Genomic DNA, 23377 nt, shown 5'->3' on the forward strand with positions numbered 1-23377 from the left:
TCTCCCTAACACTCAGGATAGTGGAACCACAAGAAATTCGATTTCCCCCTTACCATGTTGGCAAAATTTAAGTGTGTCTATCAAGTTTTAGAAAGGTAAATAGTACAGTTAGTCCATGGATGTGTAAATAATGGCAAATTGTCTTTCCAAAGGGTTATAGCTAATAAAACTATAAATATCATATCTTTGACCTACCATTTCTGCCGCTTATTCTTCTGAAAGAAACACTCTCATTTGGCACAAGGATTCATATACAACAATATTCACTGCATTACTGCTGTAGTGAAAGACTGGAAATGACTACTAAAAGGGAAAGGCAGCTGTCAAAAGCAACAAGGTATATATATATGGAGTGATCTCTAAAATACAGTGATGAATGAAAAAAGGTTTACAATTAACAGTATACCATTTGTGCAAAAGTAACTACATATTTCCTTCATGTGTACATACAAATAAGCCTACCAAAGGTCTGGGGGAAAAAAGCATCCCAAATTCGTAACATGATTACCTCTATGGTGGATGGATGGACATGAGAGTCAAAAAGTGCTTTAATCTCAAATATGCTCCAAGTTTTTTAAAAAAGAATACATTCAAGTATTATATGTGTAATTATTGTTTTGATTTAGTGCAGACAACTAAAAAATACCTGATGTATCAACAACAAACTATTACAGAGAAAAACTAATAAACTTAGCAATGGGCAGGAAATGGATTTTTTAAATTTCTTAATGAAATAAAATGCACTAATAGTAGCCTTTTGCATAATTATAATGAATGTTCATTGGTGAACTCATCTATTAATATAATGGCTAAAACTTATATAACGTGCCAGGCATTAGTATGTGTTTTAAATATATTAACACATTTAATTCTTACAAAATACTTCCCTTTTATAGCAAAGAAACTGAAGCACCAAGAGTCAGGTAAATTTGACCCACACTCCATAACAGTGTTCTTATCCACTATGGTTGACTCTTGAACAACAGGAGGATTAGGGGCCCTGGTATCCCCCACGCTGTCAAAAATCTGCATACAGCTTTGGATTCCCCCAAATCTTAATTACTAATAGCTTACTGTTGACCAGAAGCCTTACCAATAACATAACAATTAATGCAAATTTTGTATATCTATTATAAACACTATTCTTACAACAAACTAGCTTGTAGATAGCTTACTATTCTTCTTTAGGCCCTAGCAATATTAAGTAAATCTCTCAATCAAAATGAGACATAAACTGTATTCTTACAATAAAGTAAGCTAGAGAAAAGAAAATATTAAGAAAATCATTATGGAAAATACATACACAGCACTGTATGATTTTTAAAAAATTGCATAGTAGACCCACACAGTTCAGACCTGTGTGGTTCAAATATCAACTGTACATAAGTCTCTGTTAAAAGAGAGGAGCACACAAACTCAGTGTTTTTTTAAAAAAAAAACTAAATATTCAAGACAACATCTAAAATGAAATAACCAGGAAGAATGAAAACGAAGGGTCTACAAAACTATAGTAGGTCAACGCTAACAACAGAAAGGCAAGTATAGCAATATTAACATGAGACATAAGGGAAATTCAAGTGAAAGCAATAAAATAAATGAAGGCAAATACCCATTTCATATTGAGAGCTTTTATTACTCTTTTTTTTTTTACAAGATCCCAACATACTTCTTTCAGAAACCAAAAAACATTCATACTTTAAACTATATACAATTAGCAAATTTTAACTGATATTTAAAATATTGCACATAACAATGTAAGAATGTATTCTTCTCAAACACACATGAAAAGGTTGTTTTTAAAGGACGATGAATTAATAAATAGGAAAAAAAAGTGAACAAATTTCAAAAAAATCAAAATCACATGGTAAGCACAGTGCAATTATATTAGCAATAAACAACATTTAGTAACTAGGAGATGTTGGTAAGTCTGTCTCCAGGGTTTCCATCTTTGATTCTGAACCCCAGCTCTGGCTTCTGACAAGGAGTCTGGAGTACCTTAGGTTGGACCAATGTGATACTGATCAACACCAGAATGGCAGATCTCCAGACTCCAGAAACAATGCACTGCCCATCCTAGAGTCAACAAACACAGTCTATGATAATTAAAAAATCATTTCTACCCTGAAGAGGGGGCTACATCCTGGAAGGGATTAACTCGTATACAGATAGCTGAGAAGCTAACCCTAAGGAAAAGAGAGTACAGACCAAATATGTTGACATAAAGGGAAAGAAAGGGTAGGAAAAAAATGAAGAGGATATTGAGGAGGTCAGGTCTCTTGGAGGGCAGATGGGTAAAGTGCCAAAAAGGAGAATACAAATGAATCCCACAACACTCCCCAAAGTTACATTCTGGAATATAAGGGAAAAAACTGCTAATAAAATGGACAGAAGTACAAATCACGTATCTAGTAAAGGTCTTTATATAAAGAGCTCTCAAAACTCAATAAAAAAGCAGACTATTCAAGGAAACATATGAGCAAAAGTTTTGAACAGACACTTCTCAGAGGACAGATGGTCAACAAGTGCCTGAAAGATACTCAACACCACTCATGGTGAAGGACGTAAAATTAAAACCACAATGAGCACCAGCACATGCCTATTAGAATAGCCAACCTTAAAAAGACCGACAATACCAACTGGAACATTCACACTCTTCTGAAGAAAATGTAAAATAACACAGTCACTTTTGAAAACAGTGTAGCTGTTTCTTAAAAAGTTAAACACACACTTATCATATGATCCAGCCATTCCACTCCTAGGTATTTATGCAAAAGAAATAAAAGCATACGCCCACATGCAGATTTGCACATGAATGTTCATACAGCTTTATTGTAGTAGCCAAAATAACCCAAAAATAGAAACAATCCCCAAATCCACAACAGGTGAATAGATAAATTTTACTAAATCAGCAATAATATGGGAATGAATTATTGATACATGTAACAACATGAATGAATCTGAAGATAAATACGCTGAATATAAACCAGACCAAAAAGAGTATATTCTGTATTCCTTTTATATCACTGTGATACTGTGATTTATAATAAGAAATATATATTTAGTTTTCACCCCCATTTCTGGCACAGTGCTCTTAAAATCCTTGGAATTTCCTAAGTGATAAGAGCTATGGTTTTGATATTCCTAACAAATCCTTCTCAACCTCACCTGAATATATTACTGAGATGACTTTAGGAAAGACACTAAGGATAGGGGCTGGTTGCCAGGGGAACCTATGACATGATTAGAGGATTAGAACTTTCAGTTCTACCCACCCCCAACTTTGGAGAAGAAGGAAGGGCTTGACTGAGTTCAATCATCACAGGTCAATGATTTAATCAATCATACCTATGTAACAAAGCCTCCATAAAAACCCAAAAGGACAGCGCTTCCAGGTTGGTGAGCCAGAATGTATTCATATACTGGGAGAGTGGCATATCCCATACTCCATGGGGACAGAGGCTCCTGTGTTCTGCCAAACCTCTGACTGCTCAACCATATTCTTTAAAATCTTCTGTAATAAGCTAGTAATCTAGAAAGCAAACTGGTGTCCGGAGTTCTGTAAGCCACTCAATATAAAACCCAAGAAGGGGGTCGTGGGAACCCCCAATTTAGAGCCAGTCAGTCAGAAGTACAGGAAATAGTCTGGGCTTGTGAATGACGTTGGGCGGGTTGTGGGGGAGGAAGCAGGCTTATGGGACAGAAACCTTAACCTGTAGGGTCTGATACTGACTCCAGGGAGATAAATGTCAAAATTGAGTTAAATTGTTGGTCACCCAGCTGGTGTCAAATTGCCTGATGTGTGGAAAACCCACACGTCTGGTGTCAGAATTGAAGTGATGCTGAGTGTAGAATTTATAGTACCAGAGATACATCAAGGAGTGCGCTTCCTTTACAATAACACTCTAAGAAATGCAAACTATCTACAGTGATAGAAAGCAGATCAGTGGTGGCCCTGGGGGTGGGGAACAGACAGGAGGGACAGATGATAAAGGGACAGTTTGCCACAAGCAAACTTCTGTAGGTACTGGTATATTCACTTTCTTGTATATAGTGATGGTTTCATGGGTGTGTGCACATGCCAGAATTTATCAGACTGTACATTTTAAATATTGTTTATGTCAATTATGCCTCAATAAAGCTGTTCAAAAATGGGTCAGTGGTGATGGATAAGAAAATAAGGACAGCAAATTAATGGGGAAATCACTGAACATTTATTTACTACTTAGATGCTAACATGAGGAGCTAGTAGAGATAACTCTGCTATTAGCCACAGACACAGGATTAAGTATCACACTGGGAGAAACAGAGATAAAAGATAAAATTAGGGAAGCCTGGGTGGCTCAGTGGTTGAATGCCTGTCTTTGGCCCAGGGAATGATCCTGGAGTCCTGGGAGAGTCCCACATCAGGTTCCCTGCATGGAGCCTGCTTCTCCCTCTGCCTGTGTCTCTGCCTCTCTTTCTGCATCTCTCATTAATAAATAAATAAAATCTTAAAAAAAAAAAAAAGATAAAATTAGCGATCAAGACAGGCTATTGCTCCAAGAGTGTTTACAAAGAGCCAGTTAGTGGCATAATAAACAGAAATGAGTTCAGTTCCCTAAGGCAAGTTATCCTCCTACAGAATTCCCTCACCTGAAGGGGCTTTGACTCCACCAACCTCATCAGCTAGTGTGCCACATGAAACAGTCTTCCGGCCAGACAAGCTGTGCAGGGAAGCAGAGGCAGCAGCAAGAAAAGCCCTAGTTCCTCAAGAGCTGAGGCCTGGGGGAAGCCATATAAGTCCCACTACACCCAACTCCTTATCTAAAATACAGCAGCCATCATACCTGCCTGCTTGCCTGAAAGGGCTGTGATGAGAAAGCATAGCTGCAGACCCAGTGACCACCATAAAGTGGAATGCAGACACTAGATATTACTCTATACAAATAAATGCTTACTTGACAAATTAAAAAGAAATTGAACTACCTCCCTTTTCACTTTAATTGGACAGCAAAAGGAAGATGCCATTAATCAGTACCACATTGTGATGAACATGAGAAGTGTGCATGCTATTTACCACAATATTATTACTTAAACCCACACGAACTATTTGTTAAATTAACGCCCTTTCAACAAAACTCCAATCATCAGCTCCTTATTCAGGGTATAATAAACATGTGAACTACACACATTTTACAAACAGAATGTTAAATTAAGCTAAATGGCATTGTTTTTATAATATAAAATATGTCAATAAACACTCAGAAGCCAAAAACACCAACAGCATTTTAACACTTTGCTAGAGACATGACTTTTGGAAAAAGACTGATCTCAAAGAATTTAGAAGTTCAAAAAGAAATTTTACGTACTCAGAATTTCCCTGATATTACCTATGACCTCAAGGTTTAATTCTCAAAAAGCTTTAGTTTTTGTTTCCAATTAACCAGTGAACCATAAATTAAAAGTCTTCTAAAAAATTAGCATCTCCTCTTTTTGTTAAGAGAGAAGTATCAGATATTTTTCTCTAACTTACTCTTTTGCATCATTTGTGAATGACATTCACCAAACAAATTTACAAAATCCAAAATGCATTAAGGCTTAAGTTCTTAGAGGAAACAACAAATTTTAAGATACAAAATTAGATAATTTGCCAAGTGTGTGAAGAAAACATTGTTACCATACCCCAAAACACCAAGTTGAACCACATGAAGTTACCACTTTTGTTGGTAAAAACAGCCAAATGTTGGTAATTTCACATGAATGAACAGTAAGAAATGAGATAAAATTAAAACTGCAATAAAGCTTAGAATCTAGCAACTGTTCGCTAGCATACATGCTACTAAACATAGGTTTTGGTGTTTTTAGAAACAAAAAGCATCCTGATGGCAATATTTTTGGCAACTAGAAATTACGCTCATGAAAGAAAGTTAAGATCAATTAAATGGCTGTTTTAGTTAACCATTCCCAATCGTTTGGGTCATGAAAGCACAAAGAGAAACATGAGAGTAAAATTTCTCAAATTTGTAACCTACGTACTTGGTCTCAAAACATCAAGTCTGGCATCCTATCAATTCCATTCCTCTGAATGTATTCCAGCAAGCAAATCAAGAGCACCATCAAAAGGATCACACAGGATTTCTAGGTAACTTTATAAAAAATCGACCAAAGAAACCAAATTATAAAGCTACATGGTAATATGACAAGTGGGAACATTTGCATACATAAGCATTTAATACACTATGTCACTGAGGTCTAAAATACAGCTGACCCTTGGACAACATGGATTTGAACTGCACGGCTCCATTTATATGTGGCTTTTGTTTTTGTTTTTATAAATACGGTACAATACTGTAAATATAATTTCTCTCCTTGTGATTTTCCTAGCAACACTGACTCTTCTCTCACTTATTGTAAGAATACAGTTTGTAATACATACAACATACCAAGTATGTGTTAATCAACTGCTTATGTTATCAGTAAGGCTCTAGTCAACAAAAGACTATTGGTAAAGTTTTTGAACAGTCAAAAATGATAATGCAGATTTTTTACTCTGTCGGAGGTTGGGACCCCAACCCCTGTGCTGTTCAAGGGTCAACTGTATTAGCTGCAGGTGTACACCACAGTGATTTGAATTTGTATGTAAATGATCATCACAAGGTAACATTCATTGCCACATGCTGTTGCTTTTTTCTTATGATGAGGACTTTTAAGATCTACCTTGTTTTAACAATTTTCAAATATGCAATATAGTATTATTAATTATAATCACCACGCTGTACATTATATCCCCAGGACTTATTTATATTTGGAAGTCTGTACCTTCTGAACCCTTCACTCATTTCACTCATTTCTCCCACCTTCGACTCTCCACCTCTGGCAACCACCAATCTGTTCTCTGTATTTACAACCTTGGTTGTTGTTTTAATTCTTCATGTAAGTGAAATCACACAGCATTTGGCTTTCTTTGTCTGATTTATTTCACTTAGTCCTCAAGGTCCATCCACGTTCCTGCAAATGGCAAGATTTCATTCTTTTTTGTGGCTGAATAGTATTCCATTATTGTTTCCATATACCATATAGTATTCTTTTTTATCTATCCATCCACTACTGGACACTTAAGTGTTTGCATACCTTGTCTACTGAGTACAATGCTGCAGTGAACATGGGGGTACAGATATCTTCTTAAATTAGTGTTTTCATTTTCATTAGATAAATATCCAGAAGTGGAACTGCTGAATCACATGGCAGTTCTACTTGTAACTTTTTGAGAAACCTCCACTCCATACTGTTTTCCACAAGGTTGCCCCAATTTACATTCCCACCAACAATGCACAAGGGTTCCTTCTTACCAGCACTAACTTTTTGATAATAGCCATTTTAACAGGTGTAAGGGAATATCTCATCGTGGTTTTGATCTGCATTTCCCTGATGAGCAGTGATATGTAGCATCTTTTCATATACTTGCTGCCCAACCAGTGTCTTCTTTGAAAAAAATATCTAGTCAGATCTTCTGCCTCTTTTATAATTAGATTTTTCTTGCTACTGAATTGTATGAGTTTTTAATATATCTTAGATATTAAGCCCTTACCAGAGATAGGAGTTGCAAATATTTTCTCCCATTCAGCAGTTGCCATTTCATTTTGTTGATGGTTTCCTTTGCTGTGCAGAAGCTTTTTAGTTTGATGTAGTCCCATTTGCTTATTTTTGCTTTTGTTGCCCTGGCTTTTGGAATTCAGATTCACAAAATCAACACCCAGACCATCTATACTTTCTTATAGAATTTTTATGGATTCTGGACTCACATTTATGTCTTTAACCCATTTTAAGTTAATTTTTGTTTATGCTGTAGAGTTAGTGGCCCAGTTTCATTCTTTTGTATGTAGCTGTCCAGTTTTCCCAACACCATTTATTAAAGAGACTGTCTCATTGTACATTCTTGGCTGCTCTCTCATAAACTGACCATATATGTATGGATTATATATCTGGGTTCTCTATTCTGTTCCACTGACCTATGTGTCTGCTTTTATAGTAAGACCATAATGTTTTGATTACTGTAGGTTGGTAATATAGTTTGCATTCCAGGAACATAATGCCTCCAGCTTTGTTCTTCTTTCTCAAGATTGCTTTGGCTATCCAGGCAGGATTTTTTGTGGTTTCATACAAATTTTAAAATTAGGCTCTATTTCTGTGAAAAATACCATTGGAATTCTGATATGGATTGCACTGAATCTGTAGATTGCTTTCTGTAATATAGATATTTTAAAAATAGTAATTCTTTCAATCCAATTCAAAACCAAATCTGTCAGATACCAGAGTCTTATAACATTTCTGCAACTAAGATCCTCTATTAGCATCACCATTTGAACACCCACTGTCTGCTATAAGCTCTGAGTATTATTTTTCATGTTTTCAGCAGCTCATCAAGATTATCCTCCTTTTAGAGATGAAGGAAATGAGAATCAAGGATTTAAGTGATTTTGCTCAAAAGCTTAAACCTATATGTTTTTAGCATTTGAACCAAGATTTTCTATTAACTCCTAAACTTACACTCCCTCTACTACACCACTACTCTGCATACCCTGTATCCAGCACCAGATATGGCCAATAACACATACAGCTGATCCTTGAACAACATGGGCTTGAACAACATGGTCCACTTATAAGTGGATTTTTTTTATTAATACAGTACTGTAAATGTATTTTCTCTTCTTTATGATTTTCTTAGCAATATTTTCTCTTCCCTAACTTACTTTATGCTAAGAACACAGTATGTATTACACACAATATACAAAATATATGTTAACTGACTGTTTATAGCATTGGTAAGGCTTCTAGTCAAGGCTATCAGTAGTTAAGTTCTGGAGGAGTCAAAAGTTGTAAGTAAAAAAAAAAAAAAAAAAAAAAAACCTGTAAGTGGATTTGACTGTGTGGGAGTCAGTGCCCCTACCTGCTGCACTGTTCAAGGGTCAACTGCAATCAAAATGAAAACGCAAAAAAAAAAAAAAAAAGGCAAAATATAATGGAAATGCACACAACTATTACACTATAAATTTGTTGACATTTTTAAGCATTCCATTAAGGCTGAGAAACTATTTGATTGCAAGAGACTTAGAAGTGATTCCAGTAACACCATCCAGAGACACACTGTCTTGCTTTACAACTATCCCAGGCAACTGGGACAAGGACGCAAGGTTTCCTCAATTCTTACCTGCCAAACATCATAAAAATATGTACATGGAAATTACTTAGCAGAAATCAAAGGGCATCATATGTGGCTTACATTATTACACAAAATACGTCAAGTATTCTGAGATATAGACAAGCATACGAAATAATTTTAACTCTTCCAAAGATAGTTATAATAGATTTCACAAGTAGTTTTGTATGTCCTCTTAGAATTTAAGAAGACATCTTACCATTGCTTCAAATAGCCTTTTTCTTTAAATCAAAAAACAAGAGCTATTTAATGAAGTTTAAAACCAATGCATAACTTTTAAGTACTGCATGCACAAAGCTTTCTGGTTATATTAGCAGAAAGAAGAAATGCTGAACTAAGACTCTACCAACAGATTATGCTGACTTAACTTTAGAGAAAACAGGAACTTAAAATCACGCATATAAATGTGGCCTTGCTCTTATGATTTTCAGATCATAACCACAGACACCAAAATGTAACAGATACTGTCTACCGGCATTCAACATTTATTCCCACCTCCTCTGTCCCCTTCCCTATATCACAGAGACTAGAAGACTAAAAGCTCATTTCTCAGGTCCCTTGCCATGGGACTTTAATTTTTCTTCTTTCTGTATCTATATGCCTTTTATTTCTTTTCTTTTTTCTTTACTGCACTGACTAGGACAAGTCAGAGTAAGAACACTGAGTGACCATCCTTTCTTATTTCCAATGGTAGGCAAAAACACTATGTCTTTCACCAGTAATTAAAATTATTAGCTGTAGATCTTTCATAGATACTACTTATCAAGTTGAGAAAGCTCCTTCTTTTCCGAGTTTTTATAGTGAATAAATGACAAATATTGTTAAATGCTCTTTCTATGCCTATTGAGATGATAATACAGGTTTGAAGAATTCTGTGTAGCTTGCTAATGTGAATTATATGACTGATTTTCAAATGAAGAACCAATCCTGCATTTCTGGAATAAATGGCACGTTAGCATGACATATTATACTTTTTATATAAACTTTATTCAAGTTGCTAGTATTTTGTTGAGAAATATCTTTGCATTTTTATATCAGAATAACTGCCTCATAAATTAGTGTACTCTTCCATTTTCTGAAGATTCTGAATATAATTGGTTTTATTTCTTTCTTTGTAAGTTGGTAGAATTCACCAATGAGTCCATTTAGGCTTAGAACATTTTTGGGAAGGAGGGCTTTTAACTACAAATTCAATTTCCTAAATAAAGAGAAATGTACATTATCCATTCCTTCTAAAAAGAACTTTTAGAATGTGATACTTAATTTCAAAACATCTGGAGATCTCACAGATAATCTGATATTGATTTCTAGCTTAATCCAAAAACAGATGTATGGGGATCTCTGGGTGGCTCAGCAGTTTAGCACCTGCCTTCAGCCACCCAGGGCGTGATCCTGGGGGATCGAGTCCCACATCGGGCTCCCTGCATGGAGCCTGCTTCTCCCTCTGCCTGTGTCTCTGTCCCCCCCCCCCTTTCTCTGTGTGTGTGTTTCTCACAAATAAATAAAATCTTTAAACACACACACACACACACACAGATGTATTCCTGAAAAACTACCTGTAAAGCATGGAAATCTAATTCAATTTTCTGATAGTAAATTAATGAAATGATATGCCCAGTCAAGGTGAGAAAGAATTAAAGATCCAGTCTTACAGCATCCTTTTCTGTAAAGGATATTAAGAGCAATATGTTCTCTCTAAAGCACACCTTAAAAATCGAAAATTTTGTTATTTTCCCTCTATACTTCCCAAAAAGGGGGGGGGGGGGGGGGGGAGAAAAGGACAATTTCCCATAGATCATCTGATATTTACAATTCTATAAAACAAATGATAGACATTTTGTACAAGGAAAATGAAGCTCAAAGGAATAACTTGCCTTAGTGGTTGGCCATGTCTCATTACTCTTGAATTATCCCTTGAAGATAGAGCAGTATAGATAATTTAAATCTCTAAAAAATTCAAGACCTCATTTTAGTCACTGTTGGAATCAACACCACCTCAGTTCTGAGTAAGATGTAGTAAAATCTAACTAGATTTAAGTTTTATCATCTTGACTGCTCATATCCATTCATTAGTAACAAGAATTAGATAATAAAGAACTGGTTAAACCCCAGGAAATTAAAAATAAATGGGCAAAATATGTAGGGAGGAAAATGAGACCCCAGTTTAATAAGTCATAAACTATACAGCCATATTTGCTTTTCACACAAATATTACTATGAAATGAATATAGCAAGTTATATTTTTTCTTGTTCAAATTCTTGAAATGTTGATTAGGATCTGAAGCTCTAAAATATTATCTGCTGTTAATATTTATATGTTAAAATATATTAATATGTAATATTTCAAAATATTAGAATATTTCACAGTATTCTATTTCAAATTAAAATTTTTTTTTTTCAAATTAAAATTTTAAGCTATAATGTTACAGAAATTAAATGGCTTTATGGGTAAGAGGCACACATTCTTACCGTATTACGGGTTGCAGAAATTTCCCTCAGGTAGCATCACCACTTTGGCTCAGATATCAATAGAATGGCAATCAAAACTAAAACTAAAAAAAAAAAAAAAAAAAAACAGTTAAATAACAGTAAGTAAAATGCATTCAAGTCTTCAAGAAAGTCTTAAATTCAAATTTCACATTTCAACAATTTCATCAAGGGAGTTCTAGTCCCAGAACTAGTTTTTTAAATTAGTTTAAGCAAGGAACTAATACGGTATGTGAATTCCTGTACAATTCCAACTCCTTATCCTGTAATAAGCTCCGAAATTAACTTTAAGAAATTATAGTAAATAGCTAAAGGGCAGAAAAACAAAAAGCCAAGTATATTACAGGTATATTCAACTGAAGTTCAGTTCATAGATTCAACACATATACATTTAAGGTTTTGCTACTGGGATCCCTGGGTGGCGCAGTGGTTTGGCGCCTGCCTTTGGCCCAGGGCGCGATCCTGGAGACCCGGGATCGAATCCCACGTCGGGCTGCCGGTGCATGGAGCCTGCTTCTCCCTCTGCCTATGTCTCTGCCTCTCTCTCTCTCTCTCTGTGACTATCATAAATAAATAAAAATTAAAAAAAAAAATTAAGGTTTTGCTACTGCCCACATGAAGCGAACAATGACGATTCACACAAGAACTCTATCAGACAAGAGCATTCTATACTAATTAATACAAATTAACTGTATTTCAGGTATTTAAATACAATTGTAGTAAATTGTGTTTAAATTCAGGCTCCTCTGAATTTAAATACTGGTGGCACAGCTGGCTGAACATGGACTCATGGTTTCCACTCAGGTCATGATCTCAGGGTCATGAGATGGAGCCCCACATCAGACTCTGTGCTCTATGCAGAGTCTCTTTAAGACTCTCTTTCTCTTTCACTCTACCCCACATGCCTTCCTTCTCTAAAGTAAACAAATATATCTTTTAAAAAATATATTTGAATTCAATAAAAATCTTGATCACTTTATAAATACTTTAATATAATGTATGTGGATAAAACAGTAATTAATACTTGCTGAATGATCCTAAAAAGTGTTTCCAGGATAACTGATACTCATAATAGCAAGATTATAGAGCAATCTGATACTATTTATCATTGTGCTGGAGCTAGGTGGTAACAGAAAGTATGACAGTTTCCTACCCAAACAGAGTTATGGTTTACTTAGGAAGAACATGCAGAAGAAAATTTGGTGACTATCATTCATTCATTCAGCAGAACTTCACCAAGCATCCTATAGGAGTCAGTTCCCCCTTAAACAATGCAGACATAGAAATGAATAAGAAAATGCCTGCTCATCAGAGAACTAAAAGTCTTGTGATGGTGATCAATATATTCTAATAATTATAATACATTAAGGTAGCTGCAAGAAGGCAAGAGTCAGGTAGAGGAGTGGGATATATCAAACAGCTTCTCGGGGGACAAAGAGTAGGGAGGAGGAGGCCAGGCAAAGGCCATGTGGGCACAGGAGAAGAGCAATATGCAATTTCTGAATGGGAAAACAACTTTGAGTCTACTAAAGAGGATTCTCTGGATATGGATGAATTACATGTAGGCCTGTGGATGAGAACCTATGCAGTTTAGAATGTCACTACCATTTTGAAAGTAGGGGGAAAAATAGATCATTCAATGATCCTCTAACTTATACATGTCCCACTAGTTTGCTTATTTAAAATTAAAAGCAGCGCATAATTTTCTTCTCTTTCCTTAGGAGCAGCTGTACAGCATTCTCTTGATTATGCAGAGAAAAAGTGAGTTCTTCCTAAGGAATTTGCATTAGTGATCACTTTATTTCCAAACAGAGAGAATAAGCCCTGGGTTTTTGATTATCCAGGCCCAATTTTACCTCTCTCAGATCACCTTATTTGCATGATTCTGAAAGTAGCCAGCACTATACATTTCCCTTCAGATATGGCTCTATCTAGCTAATTGTGAGGGAAAGGGTCCAAAGTGGATGACCATTTGTGTTTAGCAATCATGTGTTAATTCTTCCTTTGGGAAATACAACAAGTTTTCCCATTTGCCTGAAATGCTATGTTCTATTGTTATTAGCTATCACTTGGTGAATGGTTTACTCAGGATTAGGCACAGTGCTCACATGTCACATACATTTTAACTTAATCTTCACAACGCAGGTAATATCTATCTCCAACAAAAAATGAGGAAACCAAGGACCAGAGGGTATGATATGCCCAGGATGACACAGCTTGGAAGAAAACAGGGTCAGGATAGGTCTGTCTGTCTGCAGTCACTTTTCTGAACTGCTGCATTAAACAGCTTCCTTTTTGGATATGTACACATGCATTTTTCTTTCCTGTTCTGCTGCTACCATGTCTCACTAAAATCAGGAAACCATAAACGTCTTGAAGAATCAACTAGACTTTGTGAGCATGTTGCTTAATATTATAGGGGGAGAGTTTATCTTTGAAGCTACAGTTTAAGGTTATTAAGTGTGAAACCCAGCACCTCTATTTAGGTGTTAGGGAAACACATTTATATGCAACACCAGAATTCAAATTCTATTTATGTCCCATGGTTAAGCTCTGGATGGTACTGAAAATGCTTCTCCGTGGCTGTGATCTAGGAGCACAGTTGCCCTGTTAATTTCCTACCAATGAGTCTGCATCCATGATGCTCCCCCAGCATGAAGGCCCTCTTCTCACTTCTATGCACACCAATTGTGCCCAGCCTTCAGAATGCAGCCTAGTACAGCCTCCTCCCCACAACCATTCAGCTCTCTAGCTGCTCAATAAACACTTATTTCTTGCGGTGATGTGTCCCCACCCTAGAAGACCAAAGTCCAATCCCGCAACCCCCCCAACAACCTCTTAGTCCACCACAGGAAAACTGTACAAACAAGGAATCTGCATCCAATGTGATAAAGGTGTATACATGATATCAAAACAGTGGAAGGGAGGGAGAGGTAGAAAAGATATCACAGCCCTGGTAACACAGGTGCCCTAATCCAGATGACAGATGATGACATAAAATAAGATGGGAAGAATTTTTTTTAAAGGGAACAAACTTGACAGAAGTGCTGGGTGATAGGTGGATGGGATGCTAGGATGTCTCTTGGGAGGTAGAGTCAAGGACCACTTATGCAGCACTATCCGGCAATGACGGTTGTGTTCTGAAGATGAAACCATCCAATATGGCAGCCTCCAGCCACATTTGGCACTTGAAATGTGGCAACTGTGGCTGAGAAACTAAATTAATTTTATTCCATTTTAATGAATGTTCATTTAAATAGCAACACATAGCTAGCAGCTACTGTACTAAACAGTGCAACCCTTACCAATTCAGGCTTGAGATACTGAGTTGGGTTAGTACCGTATCTGGGAAAAGGAATACCAAGAGAAAGGTATATGAACATGCGAGTATTTGTTGAACAGGTGAATGAACAAGCCAATGAACAGATAACAAACTGACTCCTCCCTTTAAGATCCCATTCAAAGAGTACCTATCCCTGCTCCTTCAGGTATCCAACACTGCTTTCAGTATGGTGGCATCGAAATGTACTCATGCTGTGTCCAGACATCAGTTTAATTCTTAAAATACTGCTAAATTAAAATTCCTTATGCTATTCAGAGTAAAAACAAAAACAGAAAAAAAAAAAACAAAACAAAAAAGAAAAACGGTTATCGTGAAATTATTGCAAGGCAATAATCACACACCAAGGATAATCAAGCCAGGGTAAATAACTACCTAGGAAAATGTCTTTATCTAAAAATAGGAAGAATGGAGGAGGAGAGGACTAAACAGCCTTATGATGAACTCAGGTCATTACAAATATATTACAGACCATTCAGCTCCTAAGCAGTTCAGCTGTTCAATTTACATTCCTCTACACTCTGCTAAGAGAAATGACTTATCTCATGAAATACCTAATTTTGTTCTACAGAGCATTTTAAAGGTTCAATGATAATGAAGTTGACCCTAGTAATATGCCCTTTTATCTTAGTTATCCACAACATCCAAGTCAATATAAGATAAATAACCCCGCAACAGGAAAACATGTCACCTGAGAACAGGTTGTGTCCAAACAACTTACTGTTAATCTCGTCAATATTATCTTAATCTGATTGTACCAGGATTTCTTTACTATTTTGGTCCTCACCATGCCTCTCAAGCTTTCGAATCCAGTTTTCCAGAATTGAGAAGCTGCCCTGTGTACAACACCCACACATGTTCCAGAGAGCTGTCTCCCGGCTGGGTTTTCCAGGGCTACCTTGTTAACCAAACTCAAGTTCTAAGGGGTCCTCCCTCCCCCAGGAGACTGCATCATCAGTGTTCTTAACTATTCACGTGTGAAGTTCTATTTACAAGACTGTTAGGCACTTTAGAACCTGTAGTCTCTGTTACCTGCAGAGAAACCAATCTCATAAGAATGTCTAATATGAACATTTTCAGCTAGACTCGTACATCTGACGACACAGTAAAAGAGAGCAGCCTTGTGTTTCCCCTCCTTGGCCTCTCTCAGGTTGGATACCTATACTCTAACTTCCAGTGCTGGAACAGTCCTCCGTCTTTGAATTTAGAGCCAGTTAGGGACACACTTAGCTAGTCCCACAATTCAATGTATGAGTGAGTTGTTTTGTAGAAGGTAAAACAAAAACTCTAAGTAATAAGGTCTTGGCCTCCAGAAAGCTTTATCTTATCTGGTGAGGAAGAGTAAATAAACACAAAGAATATGAAACGAGTCTCAGAAGGGATAGTGCTATGAGTAAAACAGAACTGCAGCTAGCTGATATTTACTGGTCACCTATGTATATCACACTGTCAACCAGGTCCACTTTCATGTATTTAATAATTAATAAAACCACATTAATTATGAGTCCAAGTGAAAAATTCTCCCGGTTTTGAGTGATCTGTTCATTAAAAAGTCCTTATCCCAGACCTAAATACAACGGTCATAAAAACAATATTTTCTTCCCCTTAACTTAATCAACAGTGTAACTACCTGGTAAAATATGAGGAATGAACAATCAATTCCTGACATAACATGACTTTTGCAGAGATCCACAGCTGGTCCACACTCTAGGCTAATAATGCTCAAAGAATCAAACAGCTCAGATAAAGATCTGGGTCATGTCAACCACTCATGAATCCATTCAAACACTTACTATCCTACTATGCATCAGAAATACAACCATGAGTCAGACAAAGGCAAGGCTATATAGGAAAAGACACCACACCGCAAGTTCAAAAGTGCTGTGGTCAGAGTTTTGAGAGAAGAGAAAGCTAGTACGAGCTGCAATAAACAGGAAAAGACTTAAATCCGCATGGGACTCAAAGTGATACCAAGAGACTGGTTATGATCCTCTGAGATGCACAGATTATACAAAGTCAATAAAAAGATAAATGCTGTATCAGTTCTTAAGTATTAGGACACCATGAGGAAGTCAGGATCATGAGCAGTACATCCAGAGCTTGCTCCTGAAATGAAAACTGAATCTGCATGCCAGACTCCAGGGAAGCTACAGGAAACTCAAGGGCAAGCATTAGGAGGAGTCCAGAGGTCCACCCCACCCTCTCCCTGTACCCACCCACCTGCCTGAACACTCCTCAGGAGAGAGAAACCATGAGTGGGGAATCCCACTCATTAAGAAACACTATTTGAGATAAGGCTTTCTTTATATTCAGTAAGAGCCTACATCTTTCTAACTGCCAAACAATGCTCTGCTTTGCCCATTGAAAGCAAGCAGAGTCCACCACCCCCTCAGCTCTGCAAACATCCAAGTGTCTAAAGGCAGAGTTAAATGCCCCACCTTTCCCAGGTGCTCTCTGGCCGGTCCTTCAGGAGGTGCAGTGCTCAGAACAATGTATACCAGATGTTGCCTGAGGGAAGCAGCACACACTTCCCACTAATGAAGCCAGCCTGCCAGTTTGTTCTACTGGTTCTCTCTCCTGGGTGCTGCCACCACACTAGGCCCACTCCTGCTTATTAGGAAATCTCCATTCTGGCCCCACCACTCTGCGATAGGACCCCCAGGCTACAGGGTGGCCTCCTCTCCCAAGCTGCACTCATGCCCTGAGTCCCCACTCCTGCATTTCTCTACCCCTGCCTCCCTGCTTGTGGGCCTTCCTAGTGACTCAGAGTCACTTCCACTGCAAAGCACTGTTCAGCCTCCCGGGAGCATCCCCTTCCCCCTTCTCCATGTCTACCAAGCAAAGGGGCAAGCAAAGGGGCAATACCAAATGCCATAGTGCAGTGGACTCCCAGGCTAGAATTGAGCTCCAACCAACTTCCCCCACTTACTTACACAGTCCAAGACTCCAAGCAGGTTACTTAAGCCTAAATCTCCTGAACTACAAAAATGAGACTGTGGGAGTTATATATGCTAATCTGCAGGACAATCCAGGCCTTGCACATGATAAGCAACAAAGAGTACCTATCATTGCTATTACTACTTGCTTCACCACCACCACCATTACAATCTGTTCCCCATCACACTGTCACACCCACCAGGGCTGTCCACCAGGGTTAGGAGTGTCACCCACATCTTTATACCCCCAGGGCTTTACACAAAATCACATTCACAGCAATCTCTTGAGCAATGTTTGGTCCAAAAGAAAACAAATATTGAGTGAATACATGAGCACAGAGGGAACCTAAAACCAAGATGATCGAAGAAGTTCAGATTTAGTTCTATCCCTAAATGTGCCTAGTTATTCATTATCACAACAGAATGCACTGAGCTGCTAAGAGATCAAAGAATTTAGAGGCTGAAACGTTCAAAAATTTATACTAAATGGAATCTGTTTTCAAAGAAAAAATGGATCTAGTTGTATGATACTTCTGCCTACTGCAAATATTACAGTTTTTTGTTTATTTTCTGTTTTTACTATTCATGGCAGAGGTTGGGCCCTGGGCAGCCACCCGTGAGCCTTAACACTTCTGACCCCTAACCGCTCTTCACTGTGAAAATTTTTTTTTCATTTACCTTATTAAATCCCTAGTACCGCCGGGGCAGCTGGGTGGCTCAGTGGTTGAGCATCTGCCTTTGCCTCAGGGCATGATTCCAGGGTTCTGGGATCTAGTCCTACATTGGGCTCCCTACAGGGAGCCTGCTTCTCCCTCTGCCTATGTCTCTGCCTCTCATTCTCTCTCTCTCTCTCTCTCTCTCTCTTGCTCTCGCTCTCGCTCTCACTCTCTCGTTCTCTCTCTGTCATGAATAAATAAACAAGTAAATTCCTAGTACGTAACTCAGTATTTGGCACACAACTCACACTCAAAAAACATCTGCCAAAAAAATTATTTTTCCTGAATGCTGAGATTAAAAAAAAAGAAAATCACAATGCTTCTTCATGACCTACTTCAACCTGGAAAGTTGGATTCGCCTTGTGTCCAGTGACCTTATCCTGGCCCAATGGCTTACCACTTTTAAGTGCTGGGCTTCACCCAAGCAAAGAGCAGGAGAATTTGGGTCAACAGAACACTCGTTTCAATTCAGCCAGTTAATGAGCTTTTGTGCAAAGGGCATAAAAAGATAAATATTAACTTGCTCAAGATAAAATAAGGCTTCCAGCTTGAGGCAAGATTGCTGACTATGAAAAAGTTTTTTAAATGCTGTTTAGCAACATTATGGAACAATCTACAACCATTAAATACAAATGTGGAGTGATACCAATTGGCTCTGTCGAGCACTTTCTTTCATGACCCTCATAGGCAGCCTGAGAGTCGAGGAAAGAAAGCTGCAGGCAGGACAGATGCAGGGGACAGAGGGACAGCGGTCCTGGTGGGGGAGTGAGCTGCCAACAGGAAGGATGGGAAAGCAGGACGAAGCCCAGGGGACCCTGAAGATTTGTTCCAGAATTCTGCAGACAACAAGAGATACAACACACTTGCCCATTTAGACATCCCAGAATCCCAGAATTTTTTAAACTCCCTTTCTTGAAAGTGGAACACTGTGTCCTTGGCTGATGTTCTGGTACTTCTCCTGTTGCTTGTGACCCCATAAAGATGACAAACCAACGATTCTGGGAAGGCCTCTGAACACAACAACTTAAAAGTTGAAAGAGATCCAATTCAAGTGAAAGATTTTCTTGCCTAAATGATGCTAATATTTTTCTCTGCTTTAATTACTGAATCCTGTAATTGGAATTCATCACTGATTCAAAGAGATGCTAAAAATAGTCTATTTCAGATTGTAGAATGAGAAGCATCATGTAATTTTCCTACTAAATGGACTTCTATTTTTTTCACAGCTCAGTGACTTATTCTTGAAATAGATTTCCTCTTTTTATTAACCAAAAATGTAAGACACTTCCGATATACATTAAACATTAATTTTCTAATACTGATTATGCATTTGTAAGTTTGTAAGTGAAATCTCAGACATATACTAACCTTGCTTAAAAACAGTTCCTTTTCCATTCCATTTCCACTGAATCACGACCTTCATGAAACACCTCTGATTAAAAAGTACTATCTTATTTCCACATGATAAATGAATTAAAAGAAACCCGCTATCCCATAGGCTCTCCACTGCCAGTGGAATTTGAACCATCATGCCACTTACAAAAGGGCTTTTGCATGAAGCATCTCCTTTAATCTCCACAACCACCCTAACACATAAACTAAAAAGAAGTTTTCTTAACAATGATTAAAGCTGCTTTACGGTTTGGTGCCTGCCTTTGGCCCAGGGCGCGATCCTGGAGACCCGGGATCGAATCCCACGTCGGGCTCCCGGTGCAGGGAGCCTGCTTCTCCCTCTGCCTGTGTCTCTGCCTCTCTCTCTCTCTCTCTGTGACTATCATAAATAAATAAAAATTAAAAAAAATAATAACTCTTAAAAAAAAATAAAAAAAATAAAGCTGCTTTATTCTTCAACTGGCTTGAGTCTCTTCTGCTCTCCTGTATCTATAAATTGTCTCTGGTGTCTGGCCACATTTTGGTTGTGAGCACCTGTGAACCTGATTCACTTGTTACCTGTGTCTTTATTGGCTAGATGTGACCTGTCTTGATCCCAATACTCACTTGCTTTCCCTTCATGCCAAACTCAAATCTTGAACTTCCAGCCCCACTTTGGGTCTGCTGACTCTTTCTCACCTATCCCCACATCAACCACAGTCCCATGCTACCACAGATACCACCCAGGTCCCTACACAGGGATCTGTGGGGCCTGCTAGGAGTAGTTGAGAGAAGGATAGTGTCTTATTTTTTATCTTTAGCTAATAACCTGAAGTTCTGCATTTCCATTGCTATTTCAAGAGCAAAACAAACGGAACACAGGTACCAGTGGCAGTTGCTCTTAGCTCCCCATGACCCTATAACCTTCCTCTTCAAGCTCACATGAGATATTAGGACAATGTAGGCTAAAAAACCATACAGTCATCAAACAACATCCTGCTGGAAACCAAACATCAAAACCAAATCAGGAATACCATTCAGATTATTTTTTTTTAAGATTTTATTTAATTATTTATTCATGAGAGAGGGAGAGAGAAAGAGGCAGAAGGAGAAGCAGGCTCCATGCAGGGAGCCTGATGTGGGACTCTATCCCAGGACTCTAGGATCATGCCCTGAGCCAAAGGCAGATGCTCAACCACTGAGCCACCCAGGCGTCCCATCATTCAGTTTCATTAAATATGCTGAATCTTAAATTTGGACAAAGAATTATTACATAAATGCACAGAAGTACTTAGGAAATCTGTGCATTATCGGATGGAAGCAGCAGATGTAAGCACTGCATTGCAGAGGCCTCTTTTTTTTTTCATTACCATGACAATTTTTACATATTCTAAAAACAAAACCTATTTCAAAGCTAGCTATGTAATACTAAACCTAACCTAGGGATTTCATGTGCCATTCAACAAGTACCTTCAGTTACTTGTTTTCCCCCTTGAGGATAATTATAGTACCAGCCAATATAACAAACAGGTCCAGGGACACCTTTGGCTCAAGTCATGATGCCGTGGAACTGGGATTGAGTCCTGCATCGGGCTCCCTGCATGGAGCCTGCTTCTCCCTCTGCCTATGTCTCTGCCTCTTTCTCTGTGTTTCTCATGAATAAATAAATAAAATCGTAAAAAAAAAAAAAATAGGTCCATAAACTTCTATCTACAGGGGAGCCTGTGTGTTCAAAGAAGACTAACAAATACAGCAGTCACATTTTATGGCACATCTATACTCAATCCCCTTGAGCCTCTAGTCAAACCCTAATGTCCACTCTATCTAAAGTAGTCAGGGAGCTGAATGGCTCACCACCTGACTACAAGAATACCACAGCTTGTGACAGAAGACAAACACAAAGGAAAAGAACCATCACTACCCAAAAATGAATATAAAATTTCAGGCATCCAGAAAGTAACTTATTGCCACTGAAAACATTTCTAGCGTTAAGTTCTGTCTGCTGTTAATTAGTAGTGAGGGACCCCTGGGTGGCGCAGCGGTTTAGCGCCTGCCTTTGGCCCAGGGCGCGATCCTGGAGACCTGGGATCGAATCCTATATCAGGCTCCTGGTGCATGGAGCCTGCTTCTCCCTCTGCCTATGTATCCGCCTCTCTCTCTCTCTCTCTCTGTGTGACTATCATAAATAAATGAAAATTAAAAAAAAAAAAAGTTTAATTAGTAGTGACCATTTAATTAGTGGCATCCAATATGATCTTGGAGAAAACATATTCTGAGGACCAGGGGCTGCAGGATAAAAGGGAGAGAACAGAGATGTGAGCACCAGAGACTAGAACTCCATGCCTGGATCTACCACTGGAAGCTGTGGACTCTGGGGAAGTTAATACCATCTGGGCCTCAGTCTCCCCATCTGTAAAAGGCCAACAGTGCCCTTCCCCCCACAACTTAAGAGTGTAAACATAAGAGGAAGATGAGCCATTTTTTCAAAGAACACAGCAAGGAGGCAGATGTGTAATTAACGGTCGCTGCTAACCCTCTACTACAGAAGCTAAATTCATACTTGTGCACTTGTCACACACTTGTCATCAAACAAGGAGGCAGAAGCACCCTGCCACCATCGGGCAGTGTTACTTGGGCCGCTATGGCAAAGGCGAAATGGAAATACAATGGCATTTGGAAATGCAAACGACATGCCCCTTTCTCATTCTCCTCAAGTTACTGTAGTTAACACCTACCTGTCTGCAAATGACAATGCAGATGCTTGTGGGCAGCGGCCAATGTACAGGACGTGCCCCATTCAGTTCTTGTTTGATTTCTGCCAATAAAGACGATGGCCAACTTACCCACTGAAAGAAAGGGCATGGAATGTGGATATTCCAAACTGTAGGTATTTTGGTATTTGAAATCCCAGTGTTTATTTTACTTAACAAAAGCTCCTTTACTTTTATAGTCTTCAGTTAAGTTTGAATTTTGCCTGAAATGCTAGCTGAATCTGTCAACCCTGAAAGCGTGAAGTTGCCAAGATCCAGATTCTGTTCTGTTCTCTCCACCACCCACCATAATCCCGAATAGTTGACATCATTTTTCTCTCCAAATCGAGAAAAGCCCACTCTCCCAAAGACAGACCTCAAGTCTAAAGAACCTTTTGGCACAGGGGTCATGATTAAGTGACTGACTCCACGTATAAACTGAGAGAATTAAAGTTGCAACAATCTATTCAGGGATTGTCAGCAGATGTGAAATCAAAATGCACTCCAACAAGTTTCATACCCAATTTTATCTTCTCCCTTTACAACTACAAAGAAAAATGAAATTCCATGGAAATTTACTA

General features: G+C 38.2%; 1 protein-coding gene and 1 long non-coding RNA gene across 12 annotated transcripts in view; one reads left to right on the forward strand and one right to left on the reverse strand.

Moving 5' to 3' along the window:
• The window catches only part of WASF3 (WASP family member 3), a 133143-nt gene that overhangs the window by 61134 nt on the left and 48632 nt on the right, over positions 1 to 23377 (reverse strand). For 4 of the 11 annotated variants that reach the window (XM_077868322.1, XM_077868321.1, XM_077868311.1 and 1 more), the window contains exon 2: positions 11666 to 11748. The gene's annotated coding sequence lies outside the window, so the exon portion shown is untranslated. Of the gene's footprint in view, positions 1 to 6798; positions 6988 to 11070; positions 11144 to 11665; positions 11749 to 15744; positions 15764 to 15810; positions 15966 to 23377 lie in introns of those variants that run through there. The other 7 variants (XM_077868317.1, XM_077868315.1, XM_077868318.1 and 4 more) reach the window with 7 other exon arrangements.
• On the forward strand, positions 3262 to 13989 carry LOC144295805 (uncharacterized). The gene is made up of 3 exons (XR_013362889.1): positions 3262 to 3392; positions 13405 to 13444; positions 13829 to 13989. It is a non-coding gene; the product is annotated as an uncharacterized LOC144295805 (long non-coding RNA).

Source organism: Canis aureus, chromosome 24, assembly GCF_053574225.1.
Source record: "Canis aureus isolate CA01 chromosome 24, VMU_Caureus_v.1.0, whole genome shotgun sequence".
Taxonomy (NCBI): domain Eukaryota; kingdom Metazoa; phylum Chordata; class Mammalia; order Carnivora; family Canidae; genus Canis; species Canis aureus.